Raw genomic sequence first — 15,535 nt, 5'->3', positions numbered from 1 at the left:
TGTGTATGCTGAATAAAAATATATGCATATGATATAGACAAGTACAGATAATATGTAGATTAAAATGAGCAATGTAAATGCAATTTTAATTTCCATTTCCTTGCTGAAGCAATGGCTGATCCTCCTTTGTGATATCAATGTAGAGTAACATAACTGAAGTCATTACTTCTTATTTATTTTGAATGGTCTAGAATGGGAACCTTCAGCCCTGAAGATTCAGCCCCTGTAAGATGATTGCCAGATCATTGCAACCTTTCTGTTAAAACACCTGAGCCTGCAGCATGCCAGCAGCAGTCAACGTGGTGACACTTTAATGGTAAAGCATTCATCTGGGAAGGAGGCAGGGCTCACCTGTGATTATTCTGTGTCCATGACAAAGGACACTGCACAAATGCTAGAAATCTGGATGCTCATGAATAAGAACACTGAAACCCACATTCATCAGGGGCAAGAGGTCTTTAGCAATCACGAGACCCACAGTGGTGCAGCAAAACTAAAGAAAGGAAAGATTATTCAGGCAAATGTAGCTCACAGCAGAGAAATGTCCTTGAGTTATTGGAAGAACAATATCCCTGCCAAAACCATCTGCCATTTTCCGTAATTTCCTCTGCAGCTGAAGCTAGGCTGCCCTCAGCTGAATGTACCGTGTTTCTGGATTGGCATGTACAGGCCACAGGAACTGGCAGGGAGGAGAAGAAGGTAAGGGAACATGACTGGAGAGAAGGCGGGGGGCAGAAAGCAAATCAAGATGAGAGAGAATGGGCTACAATCAGGAAGGAAGCAAGCTGGTAGGAGATGAAGCAGAGAGCCAAAAATGGAAGAAGAAATGTGCCAGTCTAACAGCTTACTGCTGCCAAGGGACTGGTTCTGCCTCTCAGATCTCCACTTCAGGTAGCACTTCTTCCTCCTTTCCACCCACTGTGGTACTCAGCATTGTCTCAGTGAGGTAGTTCAGCTCACCAAGCCACAGTAAAACCAGCCTTTCTTCTTTTTCGTTTTTTTTTTTCCCTAATCTCTTTCTCTCCCCTTCCTGCCCCAGCTAAGTCTGCTCTTGGCTGGACCACTGGGCTCAAACAGAGCAAGGTGATTTCACATGAGCCAGGATTCAAGGCATTGGATGCAGGACTGCCATCTTCCTGACCACACAGATTGATTCAGTTCCCCCCCATGAAGCTTCACCCTGAGCACAGCCAACCCATCCTCAGGCAGCTGCAGGCACATTTGTCTGCACATTGAATCTGTACTGAATTCTCATCCAATCTGAGGAAGGAAGGGTAGATGGTCATTGGCCTGAAGTCTAAGAAAAGCTCTTAAGGAGGCAATATTGTGTTTAACAGATCTTTCCTTATTAAATCTCACAATTCAGAGGGTCTAAATCAATCTAATGCTGCAATTGCTGTGAATTAGCGTGGCTAAAGAAAATTCAATCACAGACTCTGAAATTTTATTTGATCCTTTCAATCACATCATGGTTGAACACAAAGTTATTTAACAAAAGAAAGCTGTTCAGTAAAAAGTGCTATTGTTACATATGTGGATACATTCATCATATTGTTATTACAAGATTCTTTTCAGGTTCTGACCTCACAAGCATTTTAATCTCATCCTTTGAGTGTTAACCAGAAGTTTTGCAGTTACAGGCCAATGCTTCTATGCCAGAGTGGACACATGTAAGCATATTCCAGCTGCTGTTAGAACAACTTCTGGTGTTACAAGGATTCACACAGCCAGAAAACCTGAATTAAATGTATCCTTAACTACTCTATCCTTTAGGTACTGTTAAGTGTTGAATTCAAAAGAGGGCTACAAAACCAGCTTCATCTCAATAAAACCCTGTCTTACGGAGAGACTGGTCAGCAAAATAGAATGGAATAGTTCAAAGAAAAGGCCAGAGGAGATCTTGCCATGATACATGAGTAATTGTACAGGAAGAGTTTTCTGATAGACTATCCTTTGTGCCTGCAGTGGCAGAGCAAGATTCAGTGGTGTCCTGGGTTCAGCAGTAGCAGTCATGTTTCTCCTTCATGGTAGCTGGTGCAGTGCTGTGTTTTGACTTCCAGCCTGGGAACAGTGCTGGTGATACTGATGTTTTCGGTTGTTGCTAAGTGATGTTTACCCTGACCAAGGACTTTGTGAGGCTCATGCTCTGCCAGGGAGGAGGGGAAGCTGTGAGGAAGCAGAGATGGGGCGCCTGACCCAGGCTAGCCAGGGAGGTATTCCATACCACAGCACGTCATACCCGGGGTGGGGGGTAACTGGGAGTTACCCAGAAGGACACGGGCTTCCAGGTGGGACTCGTTTCTTGGCCGGTGGTATCGTATTCTGTTCCCTTGTTATTTTCTCTTATCATTGTTGTAGTTGGTGGTAGCGGTGGTGATTTGTGTTGTACATTGATTGCTGGACTGTTCTTGTCTCAACCCATGGGAGTTGCACTCTTTCGATCCTCCTCCCCATCCCCCACGGGAGTGGGGAAGGGGAGAGCCCCGGGGGGGGGGGGGGGGGGGGTGCCTCGATTGCTGTCACTGGAACTGAGTGAACAAGCTGTCTGGCTAGGGTTTAAACAACGACAAGTGGCTGGAAGCTAAAGCTAGAAAATGGCTGTCACTCCTTCCCTCTACCAGAGCATCCCACAGGCATCAGTGTGTGGACTGTGTTTGCAGGAGTCCCCACTGTACCATACCCAGAATACCACAGGGTGGCTGAAAATGGGACAGAGGAACGTCAGCAGCATCTGGTTCATACAGAACCACAAATGGCCCCTAAAGCCTGGATGATCCCAGCTTTGGAGTGCCACTTGAGGACCCCATGCACATCCCCAAGGAGCCATGGCATGAATGTTCTCACACATTTTCATGCCATACTTGACAGAAATGGGCTAGTTCTTTACTTCACAATACATGATTGTTCCTGTCATCCTGATCCACTGGTCTCATAACTGCCATTCTCATCCCTCCGCTTGTCATTCCTCTGTAGTGTTTCCCTGATTCGTGACTCTGGGAAAGAGGCTGGTAGCATTTCACAGAAGATGGACGAGGAATCATAGTGGTAAAACACAAGTCTTTCCTCCACTGGTGAGAGGAAGACAGGATAAAAGAAGATTTGGGATTGTTTCCTTGTTTTTGTAAAGGGATTCTTATGGCATGGCAAGCCAGGGACACATGTGATAGGTTGACTATCTGCTAGTGACTGTAGTGGCAAGAAAGGGAAGAAGATGAGGATTTAAGGAAGAGAAAAGTTATCTGAAAGACAGGGAAATTAGAAAGGGGAGGGATAAGAGAAGAGCTGTGAATTTCAAGAGGAAGCAGAGGCATGGTTGATGAAAGCTATAACACCTCCTGGAGGCACCTTCACAAGGTATGGTAGATGAAGGGAGACCAATGAGTATTCTCTACCATACAGTTTAGTAACACTTTCAACAGTGTCTCCCATAAGATCCTCCTAGAGAAGCTGATGTAGTACAGGCTGGATGAGCAGATGTTTAGGTGGATTGAAAACTGGACGAATGGCCGGGCCCAGGGGATGGTTGTCAGTGGTAAGAAGTCTCGTTGAGACCAGAAACTAGTAGTATTCCTCAGAAGTCAGTACTGGATCAAATCATCTCTTCGTTTCAAAGATACTTTTTACCTCAGGAACATAAATTCCTAATTCACTACAATACACCACAACACCAAGCTTTACTACTGATCACCTTGTTAATATGTAAGATGAATGGAATCTAAAAAATATTTTGTAAATTCTGCTAAAAGTCTCCCAAAGTTTTCCAAAGAAGGTAAGAAATTTGACAAGTTTTCATAAAAACAGGCATCAGTCTAGCTGATCTCTCTGTACCATATTCCATTAATAAAATGCATTAAAATGTGCTTTCCTACTCAGCTCAACAGTGTTATCATTGTGGTTTAATGCATTTATACAGCAGCAAGACAGAAATTTGCATTTTATTTCCATTTTAACATGAAAGCCTGAATCAAGGACTGTACTGCTTCCACTGTCTTGTTGCATATTGCTTTCTAGTCTTATCAGAAAACAAGAGACACTTGAGCAGGTATTATGAAGTGCCTCCTGTAAGAGGGAGCATTTTAAAAACTCTCATTCATGTGGTTTTCCCATGAAAAGAGCTTGAGCTGACCCTCAACATTCTTGTAGAAAGGAAAAGATGTTCTTGCTCTCAGAGGCTTTAAGATATCCCTGTATATGGGATCATCTTTGCTTCTTACATTTGTACATCATCTAGCATAACATCAGCACATTTTGAGACAAAGAACTTCAGTAGTGATATAACATAATCATATTTTGGAGTTAGCAAGGTAGCACTGCCAGAGGGCATTTGGGCATTAGTTTTCCCGCCTTGAGTCTACAGGGAATTTGAGCTGTAAGGGTTTCTGCTGACTGGATCATATTTTATTTTCTTCTCAAAAGAAAAAAAAGGAAGCATCCTATCAGTAGAATCTCTGCTTTGTAATTCCAGCCATAAGAGATGCCGGGTGCCTTATTTAGAGAAGTAACCTGGTTAACACAAAGTATGAGACTGCCCTTTTCCTCCCAGGTCTGTTTTTTGAGCTAGAGTTTGATACAGGAAATGTTTCTGTCACACTAACACTTCTCAGATAAGGAATTTGTTTTTTTTTTCCTTTCCTCTTTCAAGGGTTTGTATCAGCACAATGCCGTACAGACACAGTGACTGTTACCCCAGCACCTGCAAGGGCCAGTATCCAACTTGACCAGTAACCAGGCCAGAAAAGCTGATGTGCTGGATTTGGCTTGGGCGAAGTTAATTTTCTTTACAGCATCTACTATGGGCTCTGTTTTGGACCTGTGCTGACAACAATGTTGGTAATACAGAGGTGTTTTAGCTATTGCTCAGCAGTGCTCACACAGAGTCAAGGCCTTTTCTTCCTCTCACACCACCTCAGAGACTAGGCTGGGAGGGCACAAGGAGTTGGGAAGGGACACAGGTGGAACAGCTGACTCCCAGCTGACCAAAGGGATATTCCAGGCCATATGGACTCATGCTCAGCATATAAAGCTGGCAGGAGAAGAAGGAAGTTGGGGGGTGATGTTTGAAATGATCCCAAGTTTGAAGTGATCCCAAGTAGCCATTGTGAATGATGGAGCCCTGCTTTCGGAGATGGCTGAACACCACCCTGCCAGTAGGCAGTGGTGAGTGATGGCCTTGTTTCTCTTTGCTTGTGTGCACAGCTCTTGCTTTACCTATTAAACTGCCTTCATCTCAACCCACAAGTTTTCCCACCTTTACACTTCTGACTCCCCCCCCATCCCACCGTGGGGAATTGAGCAAGCAGCTGTGTGGGGCTTAGCTGCTGACTGAAGTCAAACCACAACAGCTGACCAGGTTGTTTGACATCCATGGAGCTAAACAAAAACCCCTTTACCTATTCTGTCAATTCAGATGTACAACGAGATACTACAACAGTTATTTTCTAGAGAGTGGATCTCCACTGCAGATTTGGAACCCACAGTTTACTGTTCATGTCCTCAGTACAAGGTATGTGAAGTATTAGAAGTTGGAGATCCAGAAGATTCCCTTTCTGTGTAGGCTAGGTAACTGGAAATTATGTCCCTCTGAAATCACATCTATTACTTTGAAACTTGCACTTTAAATCTGGCATACATTTTCTCTGTTTGTTTTTAATGTATCAAATGTGATAAATCAGTATTTTTAACTCAATGCCTAGTAGTATCATTCACCCAGGGAAGGCTTTTAACATTCTTTCCAGCCAAGAATAAGGTGAACTTTTGAAACAGGGTTTCAAACCATTCAGAGTACTGACAACAAAGCTGCACGTTCTTATTGGTTGGTGAAGCCTACTACAGACAATTTTTGTTGCAGTGACCCACCTAGAGTAATCACAAGGATTTAGTGTTTCTGTGGTCTCTCTAGCACCAATAATAACTGCAAAATTCTATGTGCTGCCACTACTGAAGTCTCAATAATATAAAAAAATCTTTGAAGTTTGGAAGTTTCTGCTTTGGCCAGCTTTAAATTATTTTGTGTTTTCTTCTTCATTTGTTTGTTTGGGGGTTTTTATTACAACAAACAAGCCATAATTAAAGGTAGAGTTCTGGGGCGCTGCTGCTAGGGGAGACAAGAACTCCATCCTGCTATGTTTGCTGGCATGGACATAACATCCATGTGTACCTGGAAAATTAACAGGTTGAGTGGATTGGGTGTTATAGGAGGCCTTACTTCTGTCTCTGTTACTTTCAACTTGTGAGCATGGCCTTTATGTAAAGCCAACAAAAACTCTTTAACAATAGTGTAATGCAAAAGAGCAAAATTCATGACTTCTGCCTACTAAAAAAGTACAACTGAAAAATTGCATAGAGTCATTGGCACACAGACAGGAAACAAATTAATGGCAGCCATTAATTCCTGGTGAAAGAACCAAACATGGAAAAATGCTTACCTGAACATGTAATGAGCTGCTTAATGACCTACATCATAGACTGATTTGTTTTGTAGAAAAGAAATTTTAGCCCCAGATTTGGGCATCTCATATAAAATACTGAGCTCCATAGAAAATATCGAGTGTGAACTCAGTCAAACCGAGAAATAATTTTCCTGCCCTGCCACAAATAAACTTTTCTCCTTATATGCCTGATTTTCTATTAAATAGTTGAAGATAGAAAAAGCTAAGAAAATATCATCTCTTTAGCTTAGTCCCAACCCAGATTTCTTCTGCCCTCTGTGTCATGCAAACTTGATCATTACATGAAATCAAATGCAAAGTTTCACTTACTTGGTCTCAGGCAAACATATCAAACTTTTTTTCCTCAGAGCTCATTAACACTCTCTTGCTTTTCAATACGAAGATACTGACGGATGAAGTATACCTATGATCCAGACTAAAACCAGAATTTGCTTTGGCATCTGGGAAAATGCCCCAGCCATCTGTCTGGAATTTTTCACATTTTCTCTTCTCTCTCCTTTTCTGCTGTAAGAAATCTCACTTTTAGGAATCCCATTATAGAGAAGCAACAGGTTTAGGTGTTCCAGCCCTACAGCAGCTTTGGAGCCTGGTTCTTCCCTCACAGAGACATCGCTCTGGCCTTGCAGGTAGGTATTTATATCTGCTAGCAAGACAAATCATACCAGCACCTCTAACATCAGCATTTCTTACAGTTACTTTAAACCTTTTCATTTGCTGTCCTTCACATCTTATGCCTGTTCCAAACCCCTATTGGAAATACCTGAATCTCTACTTTTGTGTATGGCAATTACTGGCTTCTAAGCTAGAGGTGTCAGTGCCAGTCCAGGAGCCAAGCAAGGGACTGAAATAGTGGGAGTGTCACCATTGCATAAGCTAACTCTGAGAGCCTGTGGTTCTGAACTGGGTGTTTGCTAGACAGTGCTACCAACACATTTGCACAAGTTTATGTAGGTAGAAATAAAAACAAACATTTCATGGGATAAGACATATGATCTAACCCTAAAATAGTTTATTCTTAAAAACAAAGAAACAGTAAATTAATTCCCTTACTTTGTGGCCAGAGTCAGGATGTCTATCAATGAAAAAATAGAAATGGCATTCAGAGCCAACCTAACATTTTGCTGCTATGAAATCATAAAAAATGTACTTCATGTACTTGGCTGCTCTCAAAATATATGGGATGAACACTACAGAGAAAATGAGGAGCCTTTCCTTCAAGGATGAGAAATGAGTTTGTGAATGACTGATGATGTAAGAGGAACACACAGTTCATAGTATGCTAACTTTTTACAATTTACTTGCACTTGCAAAGTCTTTTTTGTTATCATAGAAAGACAAATCCCAGGATCTTCATTGTTCCAAAGTCTGTCTTTTTCCAGTTGCTTGTGCTTTATTTGGCCTCATGACCTACTGTAAGGAGAGAAACTCATCACAATCTCTCCAACTTCCATGTAAGATGCAATCTTTAATGCTATTCTATGCATGAAGACATGGAGAACTTGTGAGTAAAGCTTGAATCTGTAACACCTAGGTCCTTTTTGTTTTCCAGAATTATAAAATAAAGTAATGACTATTTGCCAAAAAGCTCAGCCATCCCACTATTAAGCTTCTTGCTGTCCGTAATCCTGACTTCTGAGAAAGAAGTCCTGCCTCAGAACACAGGAGGTGAATGTCATGGTAAATGTAACAGGCATACTCTAGTCCAGACTTTGTGCCACACAGTAAGTTGCTTAATTGGATTCTGAAAAAAAGAAAGGGGTTTACTTTTTATATGGTCCCAGAAATTACTAGTATTTCAGGCAGAAATCCTTTCAGACTGGCACAACTCTTAATGATAGATGTTTGAGTCTGAACTCAGCTGAAACCAGTGGTTAATGCTGTAACAGCATTAACGGGAGTGGGAAAAGAGTTAGAAATCGCGTGTTTGCATGAAAAATACACGACTGAGTGTATTAATTAGAAGCAGAAACAAGAAAGAATTCAGAATGAACAGAATGGCCTTATTTATGGAGACAACTTAACTTGCTTTCAAATTCCTTAAAGTACCTTTAACCCTGCTTCTCAGCAGAGACCACTTTTTTTCTCATGTACATACAAAAGATGGTTCATGCCAGAAAACCGTCCACTGTGTGGTAAAGCTTAAAGAATGAAAACCTGTATGCTGTGTATGTGAACACAGCAAGCAACTTTATGAGCAGCATGGCAAGTCCGTTCAGAGAGAGCCTGTCCTGACATCTCATCTATGCTTTCTTGTAAAAAGCCTTCAAGAAAAGGAACAATTCCGAGTACTACCCACACCCACAAACAGATGTAGAAGTGGAAAGCTATTACAGCAATTAGCTATGATAAACTCTCCAGAGATATTTTGTAACCCACAATTTGCCAGGATAATCCCAGCCACGTAGTTTGTCTCCCATGAAAACACTTTGACCTCAGATTTCTTTCTTGGAGTACACAGCAGATTTTTCCCAGGTCCCTCCCTTGGGCATTCAGTGGAACAAGGCTCTGTTTACTAGCGTTTCAGCCACTCCAAGTATAATATGCGAGTGCTAGAAATGTAATGTTATTTCAGGTTTACAAACTTAAATTAATGGTACAATTGCTGGCATGTGATTAAAATAATGTAAAAACTTCCAAGGGATGTTACCAGAAACTGAAACGCAATTTCTTGGAGATTTTCAGGAAAGGTTCCTTCATAGAAAAGTCTCCATTTTAAGTTTACAATAGTCACATTTTGAACAGTCTCAGATTTGTTGGAGTTCCATCCAAGGCAACTCTCAGGTATATATCAGAGCAGAAGCCCTGATTCTCTGTAAATAAACATCATATAGTAGCATGCATTATAGCATGTTACCTTTAGTCCTATAAATAGAAGACATGGAACTTGCTAGTTCAGCAACTCATATTCTAATAATAATAACACTTCAACAGTTTTCTGATTTTATGATGCCTTCAAAATTATGAAATTGATGCAAAATACTTTTTGCTAAGAGTTCTTGGGCAATAGCTGAACCCTGAAAAGTTTCCCAGAAATCTCCTTCTGACCCTCGATTTATTGTTATCTCAAAACATAGTCTCATACATAGTCAATCAAGCTGATGAGTTTTACGCTACGTCATTTTCTTACTCCAAGCCCTGTGTTCATGAATGAATCACACATTAGCACAAATCTTGGTTTTAAGGACATGGAACTGTTGGAACAAGTCCAGAGGAGGGCCACAAGGATGATCAGGGGGCTGGAGCACCTCCTGTGTGAAGATAGGCTGAGAAAGTTGGGGCTGTTCAGCCTGGAGAAGAGAAGGCTGCGTGGAGACCTCATAGCAGCCTTCCAGTATCTGAAGGGGGCCTATAGGGATGCTGGGGAGGGACTCTTCATTAGGGACTGTAGTGATAGGACAACGGGTAATGGGTTAAAACTTAAACAGGGGAAGTTTAGATTAGATGTAACAAAGAAGTTCTTTATTGTAAGGGTGGTGAGGCACTGGAATGGGTTGCCCAGGGAAGTTGTGAATGCTGCATCCCTGGCAGTGTTCAAGGCCAGGATGGACAGAGCCTTAGGTGACATGGTTTACTGTGAGGTGTCCCTGCCCATGGCAGGGAGGTTGGAACTAGAGGATCTTAAGGTCCTTTCCAACCCTAACTATTCTATGATTCTATAAAGGTGTTCTGTAGGGCCTATTCTACATGATGAAAGCCATTAGTATAAAATCAAGATCACAGAGTTGGGAATTTTCTTCCTGCAACTGTATTATTTTGCATAGTCCCAAAGCCCATAATTCATGCCAGGGCAAAACTATAAGGGGTGAGCAAAGGAAGAACTAGGTCTACATTATTGTCTTAACAGTATTTCAACACCATAAAACTACTATATTTTTGATAGATACTAAGTGATGCTTATTCCAAGTTGTGTATATGATTCACATGCACAGGAGTTCACAGTATCAACAGCAGTATTGGATTTTAGAAGTTATAAGTAAATCATTCTGATGGAAAACAAAATAACATGATATCTGACAAACAAGTCCTGCAAAATAAACTACGTGTGTATAACTTGTGAAACAAGGAGGCAACAATCATCTTGTCTGAAACATCTATAATCTTTGTTTCATGCTTTGTTTGTGTACAGAGGCTACAGACAAACCAAGCGGCCCTGGGAGGTTATGGTCATCCTGCTGAAACTCCCTTTCAGGTGAACAGCTAGCCAAAAATGTGATGCATAAGTTCTTCATAGTAATCATGGAAGCTGGGAGTAAGACGGACCTAAATCACCATAAATTGTCCCGCAAGGATAAATTTTAATCATATTGTCATGTTCAGTAACCCAGCCATGCTTTGAATCTGCTTTGGGCCTGATGGAATATGAATATGAATAATAGAACAACAGCAGCTACATTTGCAAGTTGCTAGTCTGCACACAGGATTGTTACCATATGATTTATATCTGCCCAAAGCAAAAAAAAACAAACCTCTCAACATGGTCAGTGGAATACTCTGGCACATCTCTCTTCATTCCTTACTCCCACTGTATTTCAAAAGGAATTTATCACTGCAGCTACTATTCAATGCGGTGACACTGGAGTGTTTTCTGGACAACAAAGAACTGAAGTAGAAAGCTTTGCCCTTTCCAAAATTCAGAATCTCAGCTAATATTGGGTATATTGTTATATTAAAACTTGGTAAATCTCCACCTTTGCACTGAGTAGCCTTTATTTAATGTGTAAATCCTAAGGAAACATAACAACACAAGATAAAACCAGAGAGAAATGGAGCATTTGTGATAACTGTCCACAGTGTTATACAACATGGCTTACTATAATGTAAAAAATCATTTGGGATCTTATCTGGAGTATTTTCTTTATCTGTGCATCTTTCTAAACTGTTCTTCTTACAAACTCCTTTGCTTTCAAGGCTTATTCATCAGGAGAGCTTTTGTTATCTGAAGGCTAAGTAGACAGGAGGGAAAACAAGCCATCCAAGCTATTGTATATCACCAGACAATGTCTTACTGCCACCTTGTGTTGAGCAAAAAATATGAAAAGCTCATGTTTCACAGGCATTTAAACCAAATAAATAAAAAGCTGTTCAGAAAATAAACAAGGAAATCTTTTAGGAAGGCGTGTGTGAATACACGAATACATATATGAGATTACAATAATGGTTTAAGAGTTTATAAAAAGAGGAAAGTCTTTTATTTTCATTTCAAATTTGTCTTCACAAGCAAGTGGCAAATGTCCACTAACGGTTAATAGCCTTTTTGCTTTAAAAGCTGCAAAAAGAGCAATTTTTTTTTTCTGGGGAAAATTAATGAATATTTATGATTTTATTCCTTGTGCAGGGTTGTTTTTTCTCTCCCCTTTTTTTTTTTTTATATAGTTACATCATGAATAATGAGATTTCTTGAGAAGCCAGAGAGATTTTTTATCTTATTCTTGGGCTTTTTCTCAAACATTACAAACAACACTTTCTACACATACTTTGGTACATCCAAATGATGAAAAATTCCTACAGTGTTTTTTCTTCTTAGCAGTTCAGAATAAATCCACATGCTGCAGACAACTTTCCCACCTACCAAATAAATCATATTCAATGGCAGGATTGGTCCTTGCAGTTTAACAACTTACAAAATCATTACTTAAAGAAAATCTGTCTTCCGGTAGTTCCATGGATTAGTTTTCCTTGTGAAGCAATCACTGCACAGCAACACATACACACACGCATGCACAAACTAAGCCAAGAGGAGGCAAACTCTTCTGCAGCATTTGACCTTGCAGACTGATGATTAAAAGAACACAATTAATCAAGTATGTATTAAAGGTGTTAGCATTACTACAGGTTTACTCTCTATATGGTTCCCTCTATGGTTTATTAAACACCATCCTTTATGCTCTAAATCTGTTGTTTTCAACTTGTAGTTTGCAAACCCTTCAAAGTCCTATGGACTATGTCTAATGTGTCTGCAAAACCAAACTTTTAAAGAAAACTCATTTTTAAAAGAGCACAGGTCTTTTCTAGATAAGTATAAACACAAAGTTTTCTAAGGCTTTAGTTTTCCATTGGTCAAAACTTAAAAATCCACAAACTGAAAGATGTAGGAAAGCGCTGAATTAAAGCTCAGATTTGATCTCAAAACTTTTGGAGATATTCAGAATCACATTTTCTTTAGGACACCACATACTTCTATCTTCAAACCTGTGGAAACCAGTGAACTGTTACTATCAACTTAACTGCTTAGTAGGATTCCAAGCCCCAGTTATAAACTTCTCGAGGCCTTTTAAGGTTGTCATGCTACCACGGCCATGGATTTCTTTAGTATGCTAGATACCATCATTTGACAAGTCTACAGTAAATGAGGAAGTATCTTGGGGTAGTAATATTGATTAGTGAGAAGTGGTCCCACTAATTCCATCATTATCAAAGAGTCCATGTGAGCATTACGGACTGGTACTGGACTACAGGTATATAAGTTTCACCTTCAGACCCAGTATAAAAGAATAGAAGTTCTATGGCTTTGTGCAGCATGATAAATAGATGAAACAGTTACTTAATTTTGCGTGGATGATAAAGACTCTTTTCAGATATGTATGACCCTCGCTAATCCCAAGTCATAAAATGAGCTTGGTTAATGCATTTTAAAGCACAATGCTGTGTCTTGAGGGTTCACTGACTTCAGTTACTGCAGTCTGTGCTCAGGGAATTATTTGCAGGGCTGGTGAAAGTACTTATACATCAATAAAAGAATAATAAAAACCCACCAATAATTATTAAATATGTATAATATGAATTACCACTTAAGTTTTGATGTCTGTGACTAAAACAAGTCTTCCCACTCCCATATTAACTCCTTGTTCATTATAAGAGACCTTTATCTGCTGCTATCATTCCTAACTAGGAAAATCTATGCTTTAGGCAGTCACGGGAACATATTAACAAAGTTTAGTGAGTTGCAAAAGATGTTATGGCACAGGTTGAGAGGCCCAAAACAGAGTATTGCTTCATATCCGAGTAAACAACCCAAGTCACACTAACTGTGACTGCTGGAAAGACAAGATTAAAAAAAAGGAAAAAGAAAGAAAAGATAGCTCAAAGACAGGAATAGAGATAAAAGCATCCGAAAAGGGGCAAAGCACATTGTTTGTGCCCTAAATCCTCTTTCATGTTAAGAACTTTTCTAAAAGAGTAATTTTCAAACCCTAGGACTCATAGTCTTGAGTGATCTCTTACAGTACCCATGTTGGGCTCCCACTAGCATCCACAGCAATGCTTCTGCTGCCCCAAAGCTTCCCTTCTTCCTAGCCATCTCTGTTTCCTCAAGAATCCTTCAAGCTTTGGCAAGAGAGTCGGATCATCCTGTCTCAGTTCTGCTGGTTGAACAGGTGTTAGAAGGCAGCCCTCCTCTTACTACTGCTGTATTTGTCCTTGCTTTATTCCATTCCATTACACTCCATTCCATTTCTTCCTTTTTTTCCTCTGCTTTTTACCTTCCCCTTTTGTTACAGAAAGAAGCAAGATATACCCCTTTTCCAGTCCCAGAAGTGCTCAAGGTCACTTAAGTCAGAGACCTCTTATGGCTATAAGCAAAAGAGATGCCAGTAAATGAGAGTTTCTCAGACTTTGCTACCCAAGACAGCTTTCATTCTGTCACTCATAGTCTTAGTTAATCATAGGGCTGCTAAATATGTAATATAGTAACATGCTTTTATGAGTCTCGCCCAGTCTACATAACCTACCCAAAGTATACCTTTACAGAAGTGCCTCGTGGTCTTGTTCTAGATCCTGTAAAATCACACTTGTGGTTAGTATGTCTGCCTCTAACCACAAGGATCTTTGAGGCCAAACACCAGGAAGTAACTAGAGATTCATGCATTTAAATCTCTTCAGAGTAAAGGAGAAGTAATTGAGCCAGTCTTTTCTGTTGCAGTACTGTCAAATTACCAGGCTCAACCGGATGCCATGTATTCCTCTGGCAGGATGGGGGTGTAAGTAAAACTAAAAAATGGTTGCTTAAGATTGGAGATGTCCATTTCTTCCATACTGCAGGGAGAAAAGTCACCCATATATACAGGTTAAATGCTCATAGGTATCAAAGCTGCACAGTATGGATTTGGATTATAAATCCACAGGAAATCTAGATGCTGGTGTTTAATCCCAGCAAACCCTTGACTGTGTCATAGCTTTGAAGCATTCAATTGGAAAAGCCTGTCTGGAAGCCCCAGTACAAGAACGATGCCTTTTATGGTCAGATTTGAATCAGATTTGCCTGATGGTAGCCATTGGTGACCTTTAGCAGACTAGTATTTTCTCCTACTTCTGTCTGTAGAACCAGAAGCTTAGAAGTCATTCATTTCATTATGAGAATGAAGCTCAAATGCTTTTTCTTACAAGAATTTGAAGGATTTCTGTGTTAAATTCTTAATTCCTTGCTCAGAGTTTGTGACTGAAATAGCTCTATATTGTTCTAACTTGCCTGTGATAAAGAAAATATGAGAGAAAACGTACACCCACGCAGCAGCTCATTGTGCTGTGTAGATTTACCCACACCACCATGGACAATGACTGCTCAGCTGCCAGTATTTAACAATAAACAAACATCAACAAATAAAAATATTTGACAAATTTAATTACCGTTGGGGAAGGGGGAGTTGTTTTTTGTCTCAACATAAAAACAAGCAAGAACTTCTTCAGGAAGGACAGCCAGTATTTCAAGCAGAGGAGCTACGCAAGTAAATCATTGATGGAAAGAGAGCCCTGCATCTGGGACAGAGGATAAAAGGGAGCTAAGCAGCCAGCAGGATGCAAAATGACAGCTGTTTAAACCACATTTCTAACTGCTGTGTCCAATGGTTTGGTATCTCTGAGGAACAAGCAGGCAGCCACGGGGGAGGTGGGACACAGAAAAACAGAAAAGATCAGCATATTATTATTTCTATTGTGACCAGACTGTCTGTTCCTGTCCAACTTCTATAATAGCTAATTAACAACTGCCAGAGTTCACCCCATCCAAACATCTGGTTATCCAAGGCCTGCTTTCCCCTCTAAAGCTTTAATGAATTTTAGCATGTTTGACAGAGCATTTCCCTTTGGCTTAC

At 40.4% G+C, this 15,535-nt stretch overlaps 1 long non-coding RNA gene across 1 annotated transcript; it reads left to right on the top strand.

Annotated features, from left to right (window-relative positions):
• Window positions 1-5,127: 5,127 nt before the first annotated feature.
• Window positions 5,128-9,279, top strand: LOC133269905 (uncharacterized). Its single transcript, XR_009743593.1, has 3 exons — window positions 5,128-5,503; window positions 6,961-7,075; window positions 9,124-9,279. It is a non-coding gene; the product is annotated as an uncharacterized LOC133269905 (long non-coding RNA).
• Window positions 9,280-15,535: the final 6,256 nt, after the last annotated feature.

Source organism: Pezoporus flaviventris, unplaced genomic scaffold (assembly GCF_033815535.1).
Source record: "Pezoporus flaviventris isolate CSIRO_AGI_PZ_B2104156 unplaced genomic scaffold, CSIRO_AGI_Pfla_v1 ptg000016l, whole genome shotgun sequence".
Taxonomy (NCBI): Eukaryota; Metazoa; Chordata; class Aves; order Psittaciformes; family Psittacidae; genus Pezoporus; species Pezoporus flaviventris.
This window is presented reverse-complemented; position numbering and strand designations above follow the sequence as displayed.